Here is a 26,123-nt window from a genome sequence, read left to right on the forward strand (position 1 = left end):
ATAATATAATATAATATAATATAATATAATATAATATAATATAATATAATATAATACAGCAATTTATTACAATATAATACAACGCAATGCAACATAAAATAACAATATATTATAATATAACACAACAAAATTATCTATCATAATATAACATATTACAATATAATAACACACAATATGACATCAGATAACAATATATTACAATATAACACCACAATAATATACCGTAATATAACATAACGCAGCACAATGCAACATAAAATAACAATTTATTGTAAAATAATACAACATAATACAATGCGACTATACAATGTAACAACGCACGGTGACAACACAACACAGTAGGCATACTATAACCTAATATAATGGAACATAATGTAATGCAATGCGGTAAGACAGGACATGTTAGGCTTGGAGTATGAATCTAATAATGATAATAACAACAACATAAAGAGGTAAATTATAATAGGTTTAGTGTAATATAAAGCAATACAACTTGGTTTAATGCAATTCAATGCGATAGGACAGTATACATTAGATAAAATATAATGTAATACTAAGTATGTTAATGGGAGAGTATAACCAAGTGTTTGAATAAAAAATAATCTAACGAGGCTTAAACTGACTGCCTCCCCTCATCAAAGATTCAGCTAGGTTTGAAAAGCAGACACACGCACCCGGTGCGTATTTGCTTGGAGAGTCGGCTGTTCCCCCATGTGCAACGTGTATGGAAACTAATGTGTACTTTATATGTACCTGTTAGGGATGTTAAAAAAACCCCCACCTGCACACTCTTCAATAGATTTTGTTCCTGTCTTGTATTTTAACTTCTTTGTTTATATATCTGTGTGACAGACAGACAGCCAGAAAGACAGACAGATAGATATCACTTTTACAAAGATAAAAATGATTTGACAGGCGTGTGCGTGTGTGAATACGTATGTTGCACGACCACGTGTAGCTGTCTTACACGCTCATCCAGCTCGGCACCCAACAGGCTTTTAAGCGCAGGTGAGGCAAATCCTTGTTTCCGCTCAGCACGCCATGACGTCACGAGCGAGTGACGCAGCCGCCCGGGGCTGTGGGCACCGCCGCGCTCGTCCTTTCCACGCGCCCCTGGCAGGAGCGAGGCCGGCCCGGGCCGTGGCGCGGGAAGAAGAGGACGCCCCCAGCGGCACTGGAGAGCGCAGGAGGGCCGAGGGGAGCAGGGCGCAGGTAGGAAGGGAGAGGTTGGGCCTGCAAAGCCAGGAGCCACAAGAATTGAGGCTGCTCCGACTCCAGCTGGGGCTTTCCTTGGAGCCAGGCCCCCGCCTGGCGAAGACACCAGCGAGCCCCAAGGCACCAGGACCTCCGACTCGCCCCGTGCCCCCACCTGGACCGACACCTGTCCCCGGTCCGGTGCTGCCCGGTGCCGGGAAGACGTGCAGGGCTGGTGGTGGCCTGGGGCGGGGGGAGGTCGCATTGCAACACATACAAGCTGCGCTCTCCCTTGCCTGGATCCTTCCCGGGGACAAGCTCCCGCTGCTCCCCGCGGCCCTGCGCCTCGGGATTTCCATGGAGCGCCCTGGGGGTGGGAGGTCACTGGAGAGGGCCTGATCCGCCCTGCCCTGCCAGCCCCTTCCCCAGCTCCCTGCTGTACCCCGCGGAGCGCATGCCGGGCTCCCCGGAGACCAGCTTCGCTGGGCAAAGGCGGGGGAGATGCAGGGCGCGATGCGGCGAGCGGCCGCGGGGTGGCGCTGTTGGATAAGGAAAGCGCGCCAGGCTGCTCGCGGGGAGTCCTCGCAGCCGGCTCCAGAGCCCAGGCGGGATGGTTGGCCAGCTGGGGGCGCCCCGGCAGCTTCTCCCGAGCGTGTCCTTTCCCATCTCCCCCTCTTCTCTGTGTCCTGGGTCTGGGCTCTCCCCAGCTGCTGGGTGCCTGTGCCTCTGGTGCGGGGATGGAGGAACAAGGCTTAACCCGGCTTCTCAGCCCAGAGCCAAAGGCACAGCAGGACTTCCCCGGGCACAAGGGAGTTGCCCCACAAACCGGAGAGACTGGGAGTAGCAGGACAGGGCCCCCACTGTGGCCATGAAGGGACTTAACTCCAGCAGTGTGTGGCTCCTCCACCTGCTCTGAGCCAAGGTTTCCCCAAGGAGGTCACTTTCAACATGCCCCTCACATAAGCAGGCGGGACTGAGGCAGGTGGCAATGACATGGCTTGCCCAGGGTTGTCAGTGGCAGAGCTGGAGAGCAACCCATCTAGACCAGATTTCAATGGTGTGAAAGAGAGAGGGGCCCATATGTTTTAGCCCTGCATCAAATACAATGAATAAATCCATGGGCATGAACCAAACTCTGTAGCAGTTTATTTCTGTGTCCCAGCTGATGACTGATACACCATAAAATGTCCATAGATAGGACTCTTCCAGCTGCCAAGATCCAGAGGGCCTGATCACTTGTTGCCTCACAGTTTGTGCAGCCATTGATACCTGTGCAAGGTGAATGAGTGGCATGATCACCTCAAACACAGGTATCTTCTCTACCCTGTTTTGCACTGGCATGAAGAATTAAGCATTGGGCCATAGAACTGGGAACTGTGGCCTAAAGGTTTTGCCCTTGACTCCAAGGGAACCAGGAGGCAGCTGCATTGACAGCCTTTGGATCCCAGACAGCCCACTCATCGTAAAGGGATCTCATGTATTCTCTCTGTTCCCAGGTGCTAAGTACTGATGCAGGGAAAGTAAGGAGGGAGGGGGTCTTGTGATGACTTGGTTGGGCTGGATCGCAAGAGGTCCACAGACTCCCCAGACAAGTCTCATAGACCTAAATCAGGGCCGCTTACTGAGTTTTGGCAAGCCATCAAGGGCCGCATGACAGGCAGCCAGGGGCAGATAAATATTAATTTTCTTAATTTTGGGAGGGGCCCACGGGCTGAATAGAATGGCCTGGCAGGCTGCATCCGGCCCCCAGGGCCACATTTTGCCCACCCCTGACCTAAATTCACAAGAAGGATTTAGGCAGTCCTGTACTTAACTTGTAGGACTCATGGCAGCTAGTGAAATTCGCAGTCAACAGTTAGGTGTCCAGTTTCCTGTACAATCCGTGGGGAGAGCTAGGCACCTGAGAATGGTATTTCTGTATTTAGTAGTCATTGGATATAATGACTGCTAAATACAGAGAATATAATGCAAAGAATATGCACCATTTGGGGGTGAGAGCCAGTACCCATGGCTCCCTCCCTTCCAAGGTAACATCCCTCTTAGTAAGCCAGGCTCCCTCTGGTTCCATTTATCTTCCTTTCTGGGCAGCCCAGTGGGCCAGAATGAATGGAACATAGTCAGTGGGCATGTCTACATGTGCAATTCATGCAAAGGAATAAACTCCAGAATTTATTGTTCCAGAGTATATTGCTCCTAGGTACGCCATTTGAACATGTACCCAGGAGCACTAAACTCTGCACTTTATTGACATTTGAATGTGCGCCCAGGACTGCAGCACATTGAGTTGGGTCAGAGCATCCCTGGCTGGCAGGAGGCTCAGCAGGTCAGCCTTCCAGCCAAAGGCTGCTGCAACCCAGCTCAATATGCTGCGGAGGGGCTGGCTGGGGCGTGAGGGTGCTAGCCAACAGGCAGCCCCTGCACTGGAGCACTCTCATGCCCCAGCCAGACATGTCAGTGTCTGCATGTGCGCTGCTGTGGCGTAAATAACTCCACAGCAGGGTAGTACTTGTACTTACTTGCTACAGAGTTTATTAGTTTCCTGCTGCCTAATAGGGCCACACAGGTAGACACCCAATGTTTACTGCGGAGTTACTTAGTCTACTCTGTAGTACATGTCTCATGCAGATGCCACCAGCATTGCCTAGTTTGTGGTCTGGTGCTTAAAGCCTAGAGTGTGGGCCTTCCACTCCCTGGGATAGTGCCCCTAACCACTACAGTACTAGGCCAGGTTATAGGAATGCTCTCCTGCTTTGGTATCAAACAGCCATTAGCAGTGGTTTTCCTGTGACTAACATTTTGGGGTCTTTCATGGAGTTTATGGATCTACCTGGGTGGAAGAAGATTGTAGCAGTGTAAATGACTGGAGCAGATCTCTTTCAGCACACTCAGAGGGGCAAGGTGAGTTGTGTGGTGGGGAAGAGGTAGGAACTGAAGATCTATGTAAGTCAGTCAAAGTGCCCCTTGCACAACTAAAGTTAACAGCACAGGACTGCTCGCCCACCAGAAGAGGAGTGGGATTTGGGTCTAGCTTTGCAGTGACAGTGAACCAGGACTTGTTATTTACTAAGTCTCATAACACAAAGTAAAGGGGGCATCCAATGACATGATCAGGAAGCAGGCTGAGGACAAACGAATGAGTGTGCTTTCTCTACATGGTACATAATTAACCTGTGGAACTCACTGCCTTGGGATGCTGAGGAGGCCAATAGTATAGTGAGGTTCAAAAAGGGATTTAATACCTTTATAGAGGACAAGTCCATCAGGAGCTATAAAACACCAGGCAGGAATGTAACTTATGCTGATGACAGAGAAGGTCTGACAGGATATGGGTCACCCTATACATGCCCTGCTTCTTATGCTCCTCCAAAGCATCTACTACTTGCTATTGTCACAGATTGGATACTGGGCTACAGGCACATATGGTCTAGGCCAGGGTGGTAGTTTCTATGCCACTGTCAGTGTATAGGAAAAGGGCCCACTGATTTCACTCAAGCCAGGACTGAGTCCATCAGACATTTTCCATCAGACGTTTTTCTCTGAACCTGGGTGAGGCTCACATACCTTCAATGTGAGAGATTTCCATTTCTTCACTGGAAGATAAACACCAGCCTAGGATCTCTGCAATCATTGGGAGCAGTGAATGCATTTAAAGATCTGTTTTTCTTTATAAACATATACCCTGTGCTACATTTCTATTTCCTTCTGAAAAAAACAAAACCCAAGTCTTTAGCCCAGTCTGGAGATTAGTTGCCAGGTCTAGCATCTACTGAAGCCAGTAGCAAAGCTTCCATTCACCTCCATGTTGTAAGATGGTGAGAGCATGGTTGGTGAAAGCTGGGAACACGTTGGTGAGAGCTGGGGAAAGCATTTTAACTGTAATGATATTTTCATTAAAATATGGTCTTTTTCCAAAAATGAAATCCCACCCACCAAAAAACCTACCCATATTTATTTATTAATAATGTGCCATCCTTCCCAAAAAGAGGCTCTGGGCAGCTTTTCTGTTTGTTTGCTTGTTTCTCATGGAATAACAGTGTTCCTGTTTTTAAAATATGGATTCATTTTCAGTAAACAAAAAATATCACCAGTTAAATTTCAGTCATTTTTTCCAATCATTCTGTTTTTAAAACAGAACTAAAAATCCACTTCCCCACCCCCAGCCCAATTTAAAAAATAATACTATGGTTCCATTTCAAATGCTTTGCAAGAAACACCACGTTGACATCTCACATTGCTCTGCAAAAATACATTTCCCAAGCAGCTCTGCGGATGATTTATTTCACTTGAATTACTCAACGTACTGCATTGCTCTGGTTTTGTAAATGTCAGTCTCTGTTTAAGACCTTTCTCTAGCTTCTCAGGAAAACATACCTGCCAAGTGTCACTCATCTGGAGTGACACACATTTACCACTACTGTCACTTCCCCATGCTCACACACTGATGTGCTACAAGCAGTGAGCATGAGCCAAACCCACCACCTCTTATTACTATGGGTTCCAAGGAGACCTCCAAAGGACAGGTGACCTCATACAAGGCCTCATGCCTAGTAGCCGGTGACTGATGTGGGAGATCAGATTCTGGATAGATGGGCCATAGGTTTGATCCGGGTCTTCCTCCAAACTGCTACTGATAACTCTGGGGCTTCTTCCTCCTTCCTTCCCCCTCTGACCTCTCTTAGTGTTGCATTCCCTTCCCTCTGCATCTCCTCTGCTTCTCCAGGTTGCCCCATACTGGTGGCAAGGCCAGGTGATCGTTGAGCAGGCCTGGATTACAAGGGGAATAGCTACCTGGAGGTTCTGACTGAATTTTCCTTTGAGTCCATTTAAACCCACAACAGAGAATGGACTTCAGTGGGGCTGAGCCCACGTGGGCCAAATCCAAGGAAGAGGGTTGCATGAATCCAACCCAGTTGGACCTGCAGAACTTCCCTTGGCCATTTTGCCAGCATTCGTAGCCACTGCATCAGCACTAGGTTGAACATGGCAATGGAACACTTTGTTGCTGAACCCCATATAACACAGTATACCAGGGGAACAATCCACTGTCACCCCGGGGACCTCACAAAGACAGGGCAAGGATCAAGAAACTACTGTCCAGCTTGGGCTTATTCCTGTGTGATTCTTGGGCCTGGTATTGTCATCAGCAGCCAGGGCTGGGTTCAGGTACCTCAGGAGTCGTCATAAAAGTAACAGCTACTGTCAGGTCCCACCCTTCCCTCAGAAATCTGAGAAAAGGAAACACTTTCCCTGGGTGCACCCTACAGGCATTTCCCTCTTCTCCAGCACTGTGTCTATGTATAAAACAAGGAAAGACTTTATTAAGGGACATGAGCATGTCAGTAAAGCAGATCAACCATGTTTCTATATATGAATGACAAGACACCGAGAGGGGTAACAAGAAGGCTCTGTGCTCTGATTGGCAATGGTGGTAGCTCTGTGTTTGTGATGCCTCTAAGTCAATGTCCAGGGCTCATTCTCCAGTTGACTATCCATAATTACACTACTGAAGGTACCCACTGACAGTGTAAGTAGTTCTTCACCTAAGATCCCTACCCACTGGTGTCAATCTCTGAGGAAACAGACCACCAAGGAAAACCAAGCATGGGCTAGGACCCAATGGGCCCACAGACCATGGAATGAAAAGATGATCCCTGCCCCAAAGAGCTTGTGGTCATGCACGTCACACCTCCCCCCATGCCACCTCTCCCCCAATCACATGGTGCTGTTTCAGAGTTTGGGAGTGCACTCAGGTGGGCCTGTCTACAACTGCTAGGGCAAGTTCTGCGTGGCTTGGTTCTGGGGATCCATTTCTTAAAGCAATGGTTGATGGCCAGGTTTGCCCCTCTGGGTGCACAGTATTCTGTTGCTTCCCTTGGCATCAAAACTACCTCCCACTGCAAAGCTGCATGCGCTATACCAGCTGCCTCCTGCTTCAAACCTGCTTCTACATTGTACTTGGTTATGGAGTCTTCTGTGGCGGGGGATTGCTGGCTTATCTGGAGAGCAGCCCTAGCTGCAAGAAAGGGCCTCTCTTGCCCAAAGTTCACCTCAGTTCATACCTTCTACCAACACAATTCAGAGTGTGTGTTCAGTCCAAAATATGTAGAAAGGTTATGCCAACCAAGTCTGCAACTGTATTTTCCCCTATTCACCAAGAGATGGAGGCAGAGAGTGCCTTCCCGCTGGATCTTCTCTCTGCTGGAGGTGAGGGTAAGGTGCTGATGAAATGCTTTTCAGCTGTTCCTTCCCTTGTTCAGCAACAAAACCTTGGCGAAGAGCTTGTATCTCTGAGGAGCTTTGGTTAGTTTTGTACCCTGGACACCAACAAAAAAGTCTGTTACCCTCCAGGGCCACAGGGTCCCAGTTTGATACCAGCTTCCTGACTCTGCATCACACTGCACCTTTCTAGAATAGTCCACCGCGTGATAGATAAAGCTCACAAGGAAAATATTATTTATTTATGTACATACACACACACATGATCACACTATATATATATATATATATATATATATATATTTGGTTTTCAGAAAATGAATGACATCTGAAACCAGTCAGATAAAAACCAACATTTTCAAAAGAAAAACAAAGGATGTTCATGCTGATATGTCACTGTACCATCTCCTCAGAGGTAGTAGCCTGATCATCACATGTGCCTACTCTGGTCTCTAGATTAAGCTCTCTGGTCAACTATATTTGCCAACAGGCACTTCGTGGCAGTCTTTTATCTTGAGGACTCCTCTGGGGAGAAACCCTGTTGCTTCATGGGAGCGGATGTCTGGCTGGGGAGCCTGTCCAGTAGAGAAACATGAGGACATAAGGCCACCAAAGTACAATTCCCATGGGATACTGTGGTGCTATAGCTTGACTGGAATATTTTAGCTTGTGTGTGTTCAGTATTTTGACAATATACTGCACACAGCTAGCAAAGGCAATTACAAACAAAAGTTGCTGTCAAGAATAAGTTCAGTGGAACTTGTTCAACAAGCCTTCATGTTGTATGTAAAGGAGACTAGAACACTGGCCAAGCTGGCGTTAGTCAGAGTTGGTGCAACAGGCCCTGATACTACAAACCCCTGTGCCCACGTGTTACTTAATTCCTAGGAACCATCCTATGGAGGTCAGTGTGAAATACTCAAAATAACATGTAAAACCCTCAGAATTCTAAAAGTCTATGTTTTGTTCCCAGTTCATAACAAAAAAAGCAACCCCCCCCCCCCGAACCAATAAAACTCTTTATTTAAAGTCCGAGAGCACAAGACTGATTTTATTATATGCTAAGGGACCCTCTTCCAGGGATGTGAAGCACAAGGATGCCCTCTTTCACATATTTTTATCTTAGGCCTTCTCAGATCAGACCTAAAATATCAGGTCCCACTGTCATCGCTCAACTAAGTTTGAGAATCCAACTTCTGGGCCTCTTGGGCCTGTGCTTCAGCTACGATTTTGAGTAGCTTATGAGCAGTTCATTAATGTCTGTGTTTAGGAAGCTCGGCTCAGACCCACTGGCAGAGACTTAGGCATATTGAACGGCAGCTTTGAGAGCATCAGTGGCCTCAAAATTGAGAACTTGCCTTTGAGGATCTGAGTTGCTAGCCCCAGTCCAAAGAACACTGAATTTCCTCTGACTTCAATGCACTCTGGATCAGGCCCTCACTCTGCAAATAATTATGTGACACCGTTTCCTCCACACCTGCTTATATCGACTCACTGTAAGAATAACAATAACAATAAATGATTAATTATTTGTGCATCTCCAGGCAAGTGTCAGGATCCAAAGCACTCCACAAATTTTAATTAAACTTCACAAAACCCTCATCAAATAGGTAAGTGCTAATTGTTGCAGAGATGAGAAAAGTGATTGTTCGTGACTGGGTGGAAACAGTCATGTGACTCCTTAGAAAGCATCTAGCTTCCCCTTTTCAGAAGTCAATTACTTTGAGGTCTGGGGTAAGGGGCACAGATAGTTCTCATGAGCAACTGGCTTTTCCTCAGTTTGGCAAAAACTCTCATTCATTTCTAATAAACTGACTCAGGCAGTGCATTCCAATCCCAGGCCCTCACCTAATCATCAGAGGTTACTTTCTATCATAGACTAGTCCATAGCTGGGATCAGGAATCAACAATGTTTTGCAAGCAAGGAGCCAAAACAATCCAGCTCAGGTCCGAGACAGATTGGTACTTCTGACCTGACCGCTGTTGCCACCTTTGCTTCCCCCTCGCCCCCCAGCTGTGATGCAGGCAAAGTCCCCCATTGCTGCAACACAATAGAAACCCTCCTGCTCCATGGCTCAGAGACAGTGGCTCTACAAGCTTGCCATCCCCTGGCTAGATCTATTAGGTAGCCTCTCCTTTGAAAAATAGCTGCAAAGAAGATGTGCTTACTGTTGGAGTATTGAAATTCATAGGCATCTTGGAGAAATTTCTAGCTATTTGTAGCAGATGAAAACATTCACAAAGTAAGAAGTCATGCATAACATGAGTCATAGGACCCCAAAATGTTTTGTGCTGTGAGAGGAAAACATCTGTGTTGGGATGGCTTCACTCTGGTCATTCTTACTCTTGGCACACAAAGCAGAAGATCTCCTGGTCTCACTTGTCTGCCTTAAGCCACCCCTCCGCCTCATCCGTAAGCAACTGTGCACCTTGTACCTTTACAACACTGCATCCCATGGCATGCAAAGTACACCTGCCACCTTGGCAGCTTCTCTGGACCTGTTCTCTTCATCCCACTCAATCACAGAACCATCAGCTCTGCTACATTATACAGGGATTTATCCTAGCGAAGATGTTTCTCACTTCCTCTCAATCAATACTAGATCATAAAAGCCAGATCCTCACCTGGCGTAAAGCAGTGTTATTTTACTGACTTCCAAAGAGATACTGGCATTGTATTAGGTTCCAGGATGGGGATTAATTTAATTTGACACCTCCAGGGATAAACAGTACCAAGTGAAGACTTGCTGGATCACAGTCCAGTATGCTATACAAGCATATATTCTTTGTACTAGTGTTTTTGGGGGAGATGAGTTGCACTGCAGAAATTAATGAGAGTTTTTTAAACAGTAGGCACTTAAGACCATCCTATTCCACCTATTGGGCATCTAAGTGGATTTAAGTGCCTAAAAGGGATTCTGTTGCACCCTGTTCACACCCTGCAGATTCATTAATGCACCTAATTATGGAGCACACCAATATCTGACCCTTGGGATCAAGTCACAAAAAAGCAGTTAGGAGGAGGGGGCCCCACCTACCTTTTTGATTAATTGTTGTTAAAGGACTTGAGCAGGGTGGCATAGATCAGTGGATGCCAAAGTCCATTCACCTACCTAATAGATGGAATAGAATTTGTCTCTTAAAAGAGATTTCAATTGTAATATGAAAAAGTGGAGGCCAGACAAGAATAGGAATGTTGTGAGTTTAAGGTCTAACATCTCACAATCTCAGGGCTAAGATGAATAGCATAGCTTTGGGAACTGACATGTTAAATGCGTTGTTTTGTGTGACAGAAAGTCAGATCATATAGCGGCCTTCACTGAATGCTGAACACAGTTTGTTTTGATGTTAAAGCTTCCATTGTTTCTCCCAATAAGGGAGATTGAATACACAAGCATATAATCCTTTCACAATTCAATTAGAGTAAGTCTTTTTTCACTCATGTCTTTCAATACAATTAATTCTGGGATATGGCAAACAAGCTGGCAAACAAAAGAGGGTGAAAACAAAGAAAGAGAAAGCAAACAGAAACAATTTGATGAGCTCCATCTCCTTCTGGTTCCTTCATTTATCCTTCTTCCTCTCCGCTAGGGTATCCATCCTGGTAACAGCTTTCCCTGAGCTTCAGAAGACTGGAAAGTCCAATTCATTCTCCAGTCCACTGAGGTCCATCCTTTTTTCGGCAACAATGTCGAGCAGCAGTCTACAAATGATTGTAAAAGTGGTCAGTTCACAAAAAAGTTGCAGGGATTAGTTTTAAAAACAGGCTTTCAATTAAAACCTTAGGCAAGCACCTGGATGGTGCTTTAAATCCATTGTTTCATGAAAGTACTGTGGAAATCTCCCTGCTGCAAATCTGCAAAAGAAAAGAAAAAAAAAGAAAAAAGAGTCTCAAGTTTGTGGGAGGCACTATGTGGCAAGCTTTACAACAAAAACATTTTTATGATGAACTGTCATTTTGTGAAAACCAAAACTTTTCCGGGGGGGGAAGTGTTGTTTTCAACACATTTTTCAATGCAAAATAATTTGGAAAAGCAAGTCTAGATGTCAAAGATTTCATTTTGGTAAGTGAAGGAAGGCATTCCAGTTTTACCAGCAAAAATGGGACTTTATTTCCAAATTTAAGCTCATTGTGGTCGAGGAAATTTCTTAAAAAGTAAAAGATATGATAAAGGGAAAGGATTTTTGTGGGTAGGTGCACAGTTGGGATAGACTTAGATGTAGTTGGTCCAATAAAGCTATCACCCACAAAAACCCTTACCTCTCTCATATTTCCTGGATCATCATGGCTACAATATTCCTCCAACACTACCAAAAAGATGGTAAAATTCTTCTAAATTGATTTAATTGTCCAAATTGAACATTTTCACATAATTTTTAAAAAAAGGTGACATTTTTTAAGACTTCAACTCTTTGCCCCAAGCCAGACAAGAAAAATTCTGATATCATACAGAATTACTTCCTGCCTAGTTTTGCCCCAGGGCAAGACTGTGTCCTTGAGACGCGAATGTGCACATGTGCATAATGATACATGGATTACTTTTTTGGTCACATTGTTCTATCTGTGTTACTGTAGCTCACCAGGGTCTCAAACAAGTGTTGTCCCTCACTGGCACTAGACATGGACTTTTCAAATGTCGTCAGCATTGCTGTAACTCAACTTCCTTTGAGAGGAGAATTAAGCGAATTCAGAGCATTTTTTGAAAATCTTGATCTATGCATGCACATAAGAACATACAGCCCCTGCCTGAAAGACATTAACATCTCCAGAGATAATGGGAAGATTATTTAGCCCAATTTTACAGTCAGGGAAGTGAGGTGTACAGAAATTTAGAGATTCAAACATGGCCATAACAGTCTGTAGCAGAGTCAAGAACTGCACCCTTTCAAGCCCATCTGCTCTCCAGGTGCATGGCATGACACCAGCCCTGCTTCTGCTATGTGCTAGACTAATCACAAAAATGTGGCAGTGTAGTTGCTTTTATCTACACTATGGCCGCAGCAGGCCCAGGTCAGAAGGAGACTGAGGCTGCTCCAGTCTCTTCCCCAGCACCCACTTTTAGATATGCTAAGGACTAAATCTCAAGAACAGGTCCTGAGGATGAGTCTGAGGCAGCCTTGTTGGCAAAGTCCTGGCTTTGGAGCATGCCAGTGGACTCTGTTGGGCTGGGCCTGGGTGAGATGTACTCAGTCCTGCCCTCCCTAGGACCTACCACTGACACAGTCTGGATGAGCCCTTTGAGTGGCCCCGAGCATGTGCCAATACGCACAACCACAACTGAGAGCCTAACAGTAGAGCTGAGGCATATGTTCAGTGCTGCTCTAGAGTAGCTGCATTGCCTCGTGTCTGGGATCTAGTGTACATGGAGTAGGGCAAGGTATGCTTCTCAGCAGCACTCTGGGGTGGGTGATTGCAGTTGTGCCCACTGAGTCAGGCCTTTACCATGAAACCCTCCTTCTTTCTGATTTCTCAGACTACATGATGGAGTTCATGGTCAAACCAAATGCATCAGGGGGCCTCAGAAGTCCTTGCACATTTATTTTGCAGCAGAGGAGCCATTTACAAGCATGCTGTATCTGCCTGGCATCAGTTTAATGTGCCTGACAAGTCTCTCACATCAGGAAACAGTCCATCCTTTCCTGCATCTGTCACCGAGTTTCTTCAGCAGGAGGAAGCTCCCTCTTCCTTTGCCCTCAGATTTACTTTTTGTGGGGCCAGATAATAAGATCTCATCCTCCTGACGAAGTCCCTGTCCTCTTGTTCACTGCAGTTCAACTTATCAGGAAGCTGTCAGCCAGCTGATTCCCTCTACTGGTGCACTGCCCCTTTAAAAGTCTTCCTCAACTGACTCACCACCAGGGAGCCAAAGAGCAGACACCCTGTAGATCAGGAGATAATGTTTATCTCACCATCTGCCAGTCATTCCACTTCACCCAACAGGTAATACATGTCTAGCAGGTATTCTTGTCCTGGGAATGAGGCAGAGAAGACTAAAATGGACTTCACATGTTTAGATCCATAATGGAAGAAGCTCTCCTTCCATGACTGCAAAGGACAAGAGGCTTGCATGCAGGGTTTATGCAGGTTTGGATGGCAATTTGGAGAGAAGACAGATCATACTGTAGGGGAGAATTAAGGACCAGTGTGTCTAGAAAGGCCTGAAATGGCCATGGACTCTATATGGCAAAAGTACAGGAAATCACTGGAAGACACCAAACCTTTTGTGGCACTTCTGGAAAACCCAGTGGGCCCTTGCCCACACCTTTAGGTGCCTAAGTGCATATGAAAATCTGGACACAGCAAACCCAGAAATGAGATGGTGAATTGACCCTGAGTTTGTCCTCCACTATGGCTCTGAAGCACACCAAAGAGCAGTGCTGTGGGGAGCCCTCAGAGTGGCTCCATCCCCTCCTTCCTGGGTTTGGCACATGCAGAGTGGGAGCAGGTGAGTGGGACATATATTGGAACCATGTTCCTCAGGAAGAAGCACACATGTCCTTATGTACAGGGACATGTCACCTGGTGTAACAGACCTGTCAGTCTTTAAAACACATATAAAACTGACTAGTGCTGAAACAATAGATGGGGCAGAAGGGCAAAAGTCCCAGGTGCTGGTTCAAGAGTGGGATGCTGGAATGGAGTCAGGGGCATCTCACCTTTCCCCACAATCCCCCCACACCATGCACCTTCCATGCACCAGCTCTTGCTCTGGCTGCAGCTCCAGCTGCAACAGCAGTGAGGGCAGAGCAGCAGTGGTGGAGTTGATGGTGCCTGAATGACAGCAGTGCATTACACAGGGGCAGCAACTGGTAGAAAAAGGGTGCTGCAGGGGGGAGGGTGTCAGGGGTGGCTATCCCTCTCACTTCCTTTTTGTACTGCTGAAAAGCAGTGTTTTAAATGACTACTCAATATACATCTGGGGGGCAAAAAAGGAGGCAACATTTCCCCCCCACCAGCAGTGAACTTCCAGCCACTGTCTCTGAGCTACATGTTGCCACCACCCAGGGTGCAGTACTGCCCAGCTGCCCCTCTGGAACTGCTTATGGAAAAAGGACATCTACATTTTGCCACTCTTAATATTCAGAAAGAAAAATCAAAAGAAAGCACTTGTTCTCATTAAACAATTGGTCCCCCTTTGCACTGTATTATTCCACTAAAAAAAACCTAAACCCTTTATTTGAGCTTAAACATGACTCTCTGACAAGGATTACAAATGGCAGTATTTTTAAGGGAAGCTAGGCACCCAACTCCCAGTGACATCACTGGAAATTTAGCACCTAAATAGCTTTAAAACTCTGGTTCAAAGCACTTTGCATTCTTCATGAACCAGACCCTCTGCTGGTATACACTGATCAACGGAGCTGTGCTAGACATAAACCATCTGAGACTCCAGACCCTTTAGAGTTGTATGGAAACTGTGATTAAGATGGGCCTTGCTGCATTTGCCACAAAATGTGTTAGGTCTTTAAATACATTCAGCACCTCCATTTGGGACTGCAGAGCTCCCTAGGTTCCTACACTTGGACCTTAGAAGCGATTCAGTTTGAGCACCAACGCACCTACTCCCACCAAAGCTCCAGTGTATTCCAGAATGATGCTGAAGTGGTACCTAAGTTCCCAGAGGAGATGATTCACTCAGCATCCTCAGAGCAGGCCTAACTCATACCTGCAGCACTGAGATCAGTGCAGCAGTCCCAGTCATTCTCATTCAAAACCAGTGCTAATGGTGCTGGTGGCCAGTCAACCAAACAGCCCAGTGCTTATGTACTCAGGAACCAGGAGACCTAAGCACACCCTCCACCCCTCCTGTTGAATCTGGAATCAATGGGCAGTGGAGAATGCAAGTGCCATGGAGCCACCAAGACAGCAAGCACGAGGCCTTCCATTTCTTAGGCAAATGCTCTAAACACTGAGCTACTATCTAAAAGGTGGGACATGCCACCATTACCACCAGTCTGTTAGGCAGCTACCCTAAGACACCTACACTCTGGGAAAAGGCTAGAATTGAAACATAATCCTGTGCTTAACTTTTCCTGAGTTCTTTCTGAAGCACCCTAGAAAGACCCCCAAGTCTCCCCTTGATCATGTGGACAGTCTGGGCTCCTAACTTTGACTCACACTTTGCAGCTGCCTACCTCCCTCCACTAACTGTGTGGGGAACCCAGGTGCCTAATCTTAGCCATTTGTATCAACCTCCCGGGGCCACGTGTCTTAAGTTTTAGGCACTGAAATTACTCTGGGAAGGTGTCTAGATGACTGATCAGGATCTGGTCCTCAGATACTATCACAATGAAGACAGAACAGAACAGAACACTAGCATATTTTCACCATATTGTATATGTAGTGGCCTAAATTATGGGAATACTTAAGTAATCCTTCCCCAGCAGGAAACTTCTATAGTACAGGTTGCTCACTCAATAATGTTTTGGTTGAATTGCCTATCGCTTCTTCCATTATGCAAATCAGACACAAACCTAAACCATGCTATCATTTTAAACAAATTTACTTTTAACTCTCCACTGAGTTCACAAAAGACAAGCAATCTTCCTGAAACTGGTAGAGCTGAAGATTAAACCACTCTGAGCAATTAAGCATATCCCAAGGTTCAGCTGGTAAAACATATTGTACATTAATTAGAGTTGTTCAGTGAGCCTCTATGGCAACTAGCATTTGTGTGCTTACATCCAGACTGAATATTTGCCTACCTCATTAATATTCCAGTATCAGGCTATATTATTATTACATGCTGCAGTCAAACCATGCTAACACATTAAAAAATTAACACTGTAGGTTTTACCCTCTTGCCACTGGTGGGGCTCCTTAGCGCATCTTCCATTAATTTTGCTTCCATGTGGGTTGATAACAATCTTTGAAGGACAAGGCTGGAAGAAAAAATTAAACTGTAAATAGCCTTAGAGGTGAGGTGGGAGATGGTCTCATATTATTAGGATGACAACAGTTCCATTACAACAATTTTCACCCAGAAAGTGATCTGGGAAAAAACCTTATATTCAAACTTCTAAAAGTTTGCAAACATACTATATCCACATGTAAGGGCAGGTGATACTCCTATGCTAGACAATATATCGGCACAGTGGGCACATGTACACATGCAATTAATGTGGCTGAATATAGTCTGGCTCAACTTGAACCAGAGTAAACTAATCCCAGTGTTACCACCTGCATATGTATTTAAACACAGTAATTTACTGCAGTGCCAGATACCATTTGTATCTGACAGGACTATTCAGCAGTGCAGTAAATTAATGTACTGCACCCTAATTGCCACACATATGTAGATGGTGACACTTTACTATGCAGCAAATGAGTCTGCTATGCAGTAAAGCATCTCGTGTAGATGTGCCCATTGAGAGATTGTCCCTGCCCTAAAGAGTTTACAATCCAGATGGGCAAAGAATCATCACGCTACATTTTACAGACAGGGTACAGAAGCCCAGAGACATTAAGGGCATGTCTATACTGACAGAGGGCCCTACCACATGTTCAAATTAGCTATAAAGTTGCTGCACATTTTCAAGCACAAACTTTGTAGCCTGTTGACTCTTTTAATAGATGGATGGGCATATTTATGGCACAATAATTATCTTGCCCATGTGGCCAGTCTAAACTGATTGCATGATTTAATTAATTGCATAATATATGTAATATATGTAATGTGTGACAGGGTCCTGAGGATCACCCCGCCTGCCATTACATGTGGATATAGTATGTTTGCTAACTTTTAGAAGTCTGAATACAACATTTTTGTAATGGAACTGTTGTCATCCTAATAATATGAGGTCACCCCAAACTAGTCCAAGCAGAGGCATAGGAGTGCAGCTCAACACCTGTGACAGTTGCATGGCACCTGGAGCAGTGTCAGCTCCTGCCTTGCCAATTGCAGTAAAGCAATCAGCTGCTGCTACAGCAATGGCTGTTTTTACATCCTCCTACAAAAGCAATGCCCATGTCTGCTGCCCTGGTCATCCCCTTCAAGTTATGCTATTAGCAAGCCTTAAGTGTAACTAGTTAGGTAACTATTACAAAGGACCTCCTCTTTTCCAGGGTGAACAGCCTATGCCAGCCAGGCAGACCCCTGTCATGAAATTTCATAGCATAGTAATGACAGTTCCAGACACCCCCATATTTGCCACAACTCTGGTAGCCTAGGTTGTGTTACAAACTTGCATCAGATTATTTTTGGATCCTATCATAAAATACTAGGACCAATGCATTTAGGAGTTAGAGCTCTGAGGACATACAGTGGGAGCACAAAATGGATATATGCATTATTGCTTTGATTGTGGAATGTATATGCCATGCATTTTATAGGATTCTACAATCTGGCATGTGAGAGAGAAATTTTGCAAGATCCAAGGCCATTAAGGAGATGCCTTTCTTCAATTAACTAATTCCACAATGCTGCTCTAGTAATAGCTCATGTTTAGCCAGCATTTCAGATCCATTTCTCTTAAAGTGCTTTGCAAAAAGAGGTCAGGATCTGTGTCCCCATTTTACAGATGGGGAAAACCGAGGCACAGGAAGGTGAAGGAAGATCACCCATCAGGTCTATGGCTCAGCTGGGACTAGGACACAAGTCTCCCTAATGCTAGACCCACACTTAGCCCTGTGGACACACTGCCTTCTTCTAGTAACAGCAGTAAGTACAAGGTTTGAAATTCTGAACTAGGCCTCTAGAAGGCAGGCCCAGAGGCAGGGAGATAAGTCAAGTTCAAGTAACCATCATGTCATTTCAGTTCTTGGCTGCTGAAGGGACCAGTAGAAATTAAAGGGCTGCTCCACCCACACAGCAACTCAGAAATCCCTGATCATTCTGTGTGATAGTCCTACATGCTCTGTGTCTCTGTCCTCCCTTTTATTCCCAGGCATTAATTCAGCAGCAGTGATGAGGCCAAATGAAGTCTAGTTTGAATCTACAGCACCTGGTATCCCCAGACAGCTTTCCATCCAAGTGTCAGCCAGGTCCAGGGCTGTTTATCTTCCCAAATTAGATGCCTTCCGTCTGCCATGACTGCCTTCTCTGGCCATCTACAAGTAAATAATGAATAGATGAAATGACAGTTGAGTTGACTATGGAGCTGACCATTCCTAGGGGAAGTTTGTCCCTGCTGAGGACAATCCTAAATGATGAGACAAGCTCCCACAGGATACAACCTGTTGTTTTTTTATTTCAAATATAAGGTACTCTTTTTTTTATATGGCCTTCAACAGCAAACAGGGCAGACAGTGAATCAGCTGATCAGTAAATAATCATAAAAAAACCCAACAGTACAATAAAAAAAAACAAGCCCTCCTGTTTTCTCCTTGGAAAGAAAGGGAGAGACTCCTACGTGACAGGTGTTAGTTATGTTGTGTAATGCACTTCTGGAAAGCGCTCAGATACTAAGGTGAGGAGTATGGGAGATAACCTGAATAGAATAGAAAAGAATAAAACAGAAAAGAATAGACAATTCCCTTCCACCCCCATTTGCAACCCAATAGATGCCTTCTTCGGCTGCTTCCTGCAAGTCACAGACAACAGCAGCTACAAACAACTGAGAGGCAGCAACTGTCTCTATAGCTTTAATGTCCCAGTGCAATGAAAATGTATTCCACACAATGGAGTATCAAATGAAACACTATAATGTGCGCATTTAATACAGTAAAATCTTAAACCATAGTAACAGTCATCAAATCAAGCTGGTACCAACAGCCTGAACTCCTACAATGACAGCTTTATACATAATAACATCTTGAGGTTAGCAGAGGTTCTGCTCCAAGGTCTTTTAGTCAATGGAAAGATAGCAGGCTTTGGATCAAGCCCTGAGGAAGAAAAAATGCAATAATAACATAAACCTATATAGCAAGAATATACTGCGCATCCTTTCGGACAAGTCTGAGTTCTGCATATTTGCAATGATTGGTATATTTGTCTTTGCATATAATAATGTCACTCTTTCTATCTCGATCTACAATTTTATAGCTATATGCTGAAAGAGCACAAATAATTTAGGACTGTTAAATCTAATAGGGTTTCATCATCCTTCTAATTTAACTCAGACGTGGGGCATCATTTTAGTTAGCCAAGTTGCCAATGAATTAATTTTGTGCAATCCTTTTCAGCAATTTGTAGCAATTACATTTTTAAAGGTCAAAAGAAAAAATCATCTGTGTTTTAGGAGACGCTTTTTAATATGATTTTGAACTGACGGATAAATGAGTAGCCTTCCTTTGATGGTTCCTTTCATAGTTAGGTACAGCTGGATGAAACTATCACAAAAGAGAATTCACTGTTATCATTAATGATGACTTTATACAGCAGATGTTTGCTGAGTATTACAGAAGACTGCTTAATTTATCTCTCTCTTAAATGAAGCTACTTAAAATTTTGTACTGTATGCCAAACACTGAGTGACAAAATTCCACACTTTTTGTATTTTGGTCCTTTTATAGGGAGGAAGTACCCCAGAATATGGGGTCCGGGAGGGGAGAGGGGGGAATGAAGGCAACATAGAATTGACACGTAACAGCCAAGTTGACAATGATTATGGTTTGGAAAACATAATACTTTTCTTGGATGAGTCAGTACTGTCTCCCAGTGAAATCAATGGATGTTTTTGTCATTGACTTCAGTTTGGTATTGCATGCTATGGATTTATCAATGTAAAACAATTAACCACAACAAATTACCATATTTACTCAAACAGGATGACTCGGAGTATTGGACAACCCCCCAATAGTTAGATTCTATATATGGAAAATGTATACATTTGTTATAATCTTCCAGGTATGGAATCTAATTATTGGAGGTTTGCTTTGAATTTGTCCCCTTACCATTGCTACATCTAGGGCAAAAAATCTGGGCGGTCAGGCAGCCCTTTGCTCTCTGCTTCCCTGCAACTTTTTTCCCTGGCAGCCCCTTCCCTCTCCCCTTACCATCAGCTGCTGCTCTCCTGAGCACATAGAAGTGAGAAGCAAATTTGAAAACAAAAACCTTGAAACTAAACTTGGCTGTAGGAAGTTGCAGATAGTACCCATGCACTTAATTCATTCAGAACTGATGCATGTTACCTTTTTTTAATCTCCTGCAAGCTTTAACACAGGTGTTTCATAAACACACTTTTAAGCAGCACTTTGGCACCTACTTAGATCTAGTACAAATTTTTATTTTTTATTTATTTATTTATTTTTGAAATTTCATGGCTTGGGCCAAATCAGCTCTAAATTCTATCAACTGAGCAGAGCTCAATCGTTCAAATCTGTGTGGCACTACCACTGGCAAGTATCCTGCCTCCCAGACTCTTCAGCCTAGGGCCTCAGATATTCCCAAATCCATGGCAGGCATCCTACATGCAAGCCCCAATCCCAGAGACCTTAGAGTTCAGATGTCCCCTAGTCTTGCTTGCCCCTAGCAAAAAAAGCCAAAGCAGCAGCTAGAAAGAAAGTCTGCGACCAATCCCCCATTACTGTAAATTGTGTAGCCAAGATCCTCTCATCTGGAGGCCTTTATAGACTCTCACAGGGATCAGTCTGCTGGCAGTATGAGAAAAAGGCCTTTCCCCTCTAACTACACCAAGTTATTCAAGGCTGAAAAGAAAGGTATTTCTTCTGGCAGGTAAGAAAAACCCCTGAGCCAAAAACCACTTTGTGGTATCCCCCCTGTTTGTTAAGTATAAATCTAGTAGAAACTATTTTTTGGGGGATGGAGATATATATATATATATAGAGAGAGAGAGAGAGAGAGAGAGAGAGAGAGAGAGAAATAGTTATATAGTTATATATAATACAGCATCTAGCATAAGCTTTCCTTCACACAGGTTAAACTAAATTTAAATTCTGTGCACCTATTACAGTAAACATACCCACGCACTCGCGCTCCCGTCCACAGTCCTTTCCTTAATTCAGTTGCAGTCTCTTAGTCCACTCCTCATTTGGGGGTTTACAATTCTCAGTTCATTCACTGCCCTTGTTGCTCTCACTTACACTGTTGCTTCCACTGCTGCTGTCCTCGTCACTGTCTCCAGGTCCAGTTGTGTTGCTGTCCCTTCATCATCCTCCTGAGGGGGTCTTCAAACAGCCTGTGCCAAATGTCTCTCTTCTGGATGAAGTTGGCTGTCTCTTCTCCATCCTCTCCCACCAATTTCTGGTAATAGGACTGGAGCTCACCCAGAAACATGTTAACACAGTCGGCTTCTTTGAGATGCGTGTGTCTGTACCTCAGGAGATTCCTGCATTTCCACAGGGCACTCCTCACACAGGGTAGGAACTGATCAAAGCAGGTTGTCAAGAACCCCTGATGTTTAGTCAGGTGTCCACACAGCGCCACCTTCCTTGTCATCAGCCTGACTCCTGTCACCTCTTTGTGGAGTCAGTTTACCCTCTTCCACACCCTCTTGGCATAGGGGCAGAGCCATAGGAGGTGTTACATGGTCTCTGTTGCACCTTGGCAGCTTTCCCTGGGGCAGCTGAGACTCATCCCTTGCCCCTCAAAGTGTCTCCACACCTTCACTGGGAGTGCACGGTGAGCTATTAGCCAGTTCAAGTCTCTGTGGTCCTTTTGGAGGTCCTTGTGGAAGATCTGATCCCAGACGGCCTGGCAGTCATCTTTGGGGAACACCTCCACAGTCCATAGACTGTCTCTGACTGCCTTCTGTATCTTCCTGTGGTTGGACATGGTCACCAGGCTTTCCTTTTGTATCCTGTACTCACTCTACAACTTGTTCAGGACCCTGTAAAACCAGGGGTGTTCAATGGTGCACGATCTCCTGCTGATTGGTGCGTACACCTCCCACTGTCACAGGAGGTGACCTGTAAAATACTTGACAAGACACGCTGTTTTGGTCTCTGGCCCAGTCACCAGCTTGCAAGCTGGCTCGTGTACTGTACCCACAAGAACAAGTAGATGTCTGACATCCCCCAGTCTGTTTCTTCTTGTATAGGGTCTTCCTTGCCAGCTTCTCCATTCTGGATCTCCAGAAGAGAATACAAGTGGGTCTCTGGATTCTGTGGGTGATACGCTTTGGAGGGGGGAAGACCAGTGCGGTGTACAGAAGCACTGATAGCAACACTGCCTTCATCAATGCCATGTACCACCCCCATGGAGAGGTGGTACATGTGCCACAGACCCAACCTCTGCTTCGCCTTAGCCTCCTTTTTCTCCCAGGCTGTCCTTCTGCTCAGCTTGGGGTCAAACTCCACCCTGAGGATCTTGACCCCCTTGTGGAGGACCGAGACCCCCAGGGACTCCAGGTCCCTAAGCTCGCCCACAGCCAGGCAGATGCTTTTGCTCACATTGAGCTTGGCCCCCACTGCCACTTTGTAAACCTGTATGTGCCACACGGCTCTTTCTACTGCACACTTATTCCAGCACAGGATGTTCAGGTAGTCCATGTAGGCCAGGACCTTGGTCTCTTCCTTGTTTCCTCCAGGGATTTGGACTCCATGTATCCCAGGGTCCTGCCTGATGCATTGGGCCAGGGGTTCAATGGAACAGATGAACAGGATCAGGGATAGCAGGCAGCCCTGGCAGACCCCTGACTGTATCGTGATCCACATGCGCAAAAACCTGTTGACTGGCACCTCGCTACTCACGTTCATGCACAGTGTCCTTATCCAGCTGGTGAAGGTCAGAGGGACGCCCATTCGCCTCAGCATCTCAAAGAGAAATCAGCGTGCTGCTCTTTCATAGGCCTTTTCCATGTCCAGGTTCAGCACAACCACCTTCTGCCCTCTGTCTCATTCCAGCTGGAGCGCATCCCTCAGTTGCATCAGGGCTCCATGGATCTGGCATCCTGGTACCACACACAACTGGTCCTCATGGATGATGGAACCTAGGACAGATTTAAATCACTTGGCCAAGACTTTGGCCAGCAACTTATAGTTGAAGCTCAGGAGGCTAATGGGCCTCCAGTTCTTCAACTCCTCCTTTGGACCCTTCTTGAACAAGAGGGTCATGAGGCCCTGGTCCATCCCAGCCCCTGCAGTCATTGTTGAAAGAGCTCCAGCAGGTCGGGGCCCACTAAGTCCAAAAAGGTCATGTAAAACTCCTTGGGCAGGCCATCTGACCCAGGAGTTTTACCATTCTTGAAACCCTAGAGGGTCTTCTTAACCTCCTCCAGTATCCACTCCTCCTCCAGCTGCTGCTGCTCAGTCGCCCCGGGGACCTGAGTAAGGCCCTGCAGGCACTGCTGCATGGCTCCTGGGCCCTCCAGTCATGTGGTGTAGAGCTCTCAGTAGAAGGCGGTCACCGTTTCCAATATGCCCTCCCTCGACCGGTCCTCCACTCCTGCTCCATCCCTTAGCCACATCACGGGCTTCTCTTTGCTCTTCTTTAACCTGCTGAAGTAAGCAGACCACTCCTCCCCTTCTGCCACCCAGTGGGCCCTGGCCTGGAAGATCTTTTTCCTGACTTTCTCCCAGTTCCAGGTGCCACTCTGGGCCTTTGCTTCCCACATATCCTCCTTCACATCCCAGCCCACTGCTGCCTGCCTATGCAAGGCCTGCAACTTATGGGTCAGGCGCTCTTGCTGCCTTCCTTGGAAGAAGCCTTTGGTCCTGTCTTTGACACTGGCCTGCCACTCTCTCTGGTTCAGGATCTAGTAGAAACTATGCATAATATTAGTCTAAAACCAAAAGGCTCATGATTTACCACATAGTTTACTGGGCTGGGCCCCACAAGAGTCAACAGCATTTCAAGTTATGGCCAGTCACAACATTGCATACCCAGAATCCTTCTGTTGCACCCTCTCTCAGCCTGGTGCATGTGATTAGTGTGGCCTCACCATCTATGGTGACCCCACAGCTCAGCACTGCTCAGTATGTGTGTATATTCCAGATACCTCCCACAAAGGATCAATGTGCTTATTAGCCCCTAGTCATGACTGGAATTGGGTGTTCTTGTCAAAAGTCCTGGGATGCTCCAAAAATTTATGTGAGAATGAGGACAGGGCAACCTGGTCTGGCTCCACATCATGGAGGGCAGGCCACATTTATCATCTGCACCAGACTGATAGAGGGGCCAACAAAGGAATTCTGGGTGTGCAATATCGTACCTCACCATGACTTTAAAAAAGTCAGCAGTGAGGGGGACTGCACTTAATGGGCACTACTGTATATTTTAGTCAAATGGGTTACACTAACCTATTCTTGTGGACATCATGTCATCTGAGGACCCACTCGCGTGTGACATGTGCCAGGCCATGTGGGAGTGAATTGACCATAAGGACCCGTGCAAAGATTACAGGGACCTGAATTGGCTGATAGCCCACTGAGCCCTTCCAGTGAGGGCCCAGAGGCATAGAAAGGACAGCTGGGGAGACCCAGCTGCCCATGGCACAACTGCCACAGAGCCACCGAGACAATCAACCACCTCCTCTGGCTCTGCACCTGTGCCAAGGGGGTATGGAACAGAGAGAAGCAGCTCTGCAAAGCGGTGACCGGTGTCAGCTGGCTGATCAGAGAGGCGGCACTGTACAGGCACCTCGCCAAACACCAGGGGAACCCATTCACCTGTTTCAACCAATTTGCATCCTGTGTCAGAAGCACCTTGTGGAAAGCCAGGAACCTCCTAATGTACAGGCACACAGACACAGAAATGGCAGCTTGTGTGAAAATGGCTCTGAATGAGCTCCAGACCTACTAACAGAAATTGGTAGGGGAGGATGGAGAGGACATGACCAAAACCACCTGGCAAGGGACACTTGGCACAGGATCTTCCAAGTCTCCCCTAGCAGGGAAGGGGACAGTGACAGCGAGGAAGAGACAAATGAAACTGAGGACAGCAACAGCAGTAGCGAGTCCTCCAGAGGGAACTGGAGCGACAGCAACACGGATACAGGTGAACTGAGTCTGTGACCCTGCAATGCATGGTGGGGATGAAGGGATTGGGTTGCCTGGACTGAGGGACCAGAGTTTCTATGTGTGTGGTGTGTGGATGTGGATATTGTAATGGTTTTGGGTGGCCTGCGGGCCTTTGTACAGGTAGGTGGGAGCAGATATTGTAATGGGTTATGGTTTTTCTTTGCGGTGTGATACTAGGAGTGTAGATATATATAACCTTATATATATACTGGCCAATTGCCTGTCATGAATGATGGAGTGTTTTGGGGAGAGTTTACATGCCCCACCCCCACTCACCCTTTGGGGCCGGCCATGTAAACCAGGGGTGGGCAATTATTGCAGGCAGCGGGCCATTCACCGAGTTTTGGCAAGCTGTCCAGGGCCGCATGGGTAGCCCCACCTCTTGGCAGGTGCCCCACCCCCTGGTTGCCATCTTGTGACCAGAAGACCCACCCCCCTATCCTCTGACCTTTGCAATTGAAAGAACTACTTCTGGGGGCAAGGGGAGGGACCCTGGGACAACTGGGGCTAGTCTCTTGCCCCTCAAAGTGTCTCCACGCCTTCACTGGGAATGCACAGTGAGCTATTAGCCAGTTCAAGTCTCTGTGGGTATGGGTGTGAATATGTGGGATGTGGGTTGGTGTGGGGTTTGTGGGGAATGTGTGGGAGGGTGTGGCGGGAGTGTTGCTGGGCTGCGTGGGGGGGTGTGGGTGTGGGGGTCTGCATGTATGGCAGTGCAAGAGGGTGTGGGTGCATGTGTAAGGTGGAGTATGCATGTGGGAATCACCCTATGAACACACATATCCACACACTCTGCCCCTGCTTGCACACCCATACTCTGCCCCTGCCTGCACACACCCACACACTCTGCCCC

The sequence above is a fragment of the Gavialis gangeticus genome, unplaced genomic scaffold (assembly GCF_001723915.1).
Source record: "Gavialis gangeticus isolate Ggan-Ray unplaced genomic scaffold, GavGan_comp1, whole genome shotgun sequence".
Lineage (NCBI taxonomy): Eukaryota > Metazoa > Chordata > Crocodylia > Gavialidae > Gavialis > Gavialis gangeticus.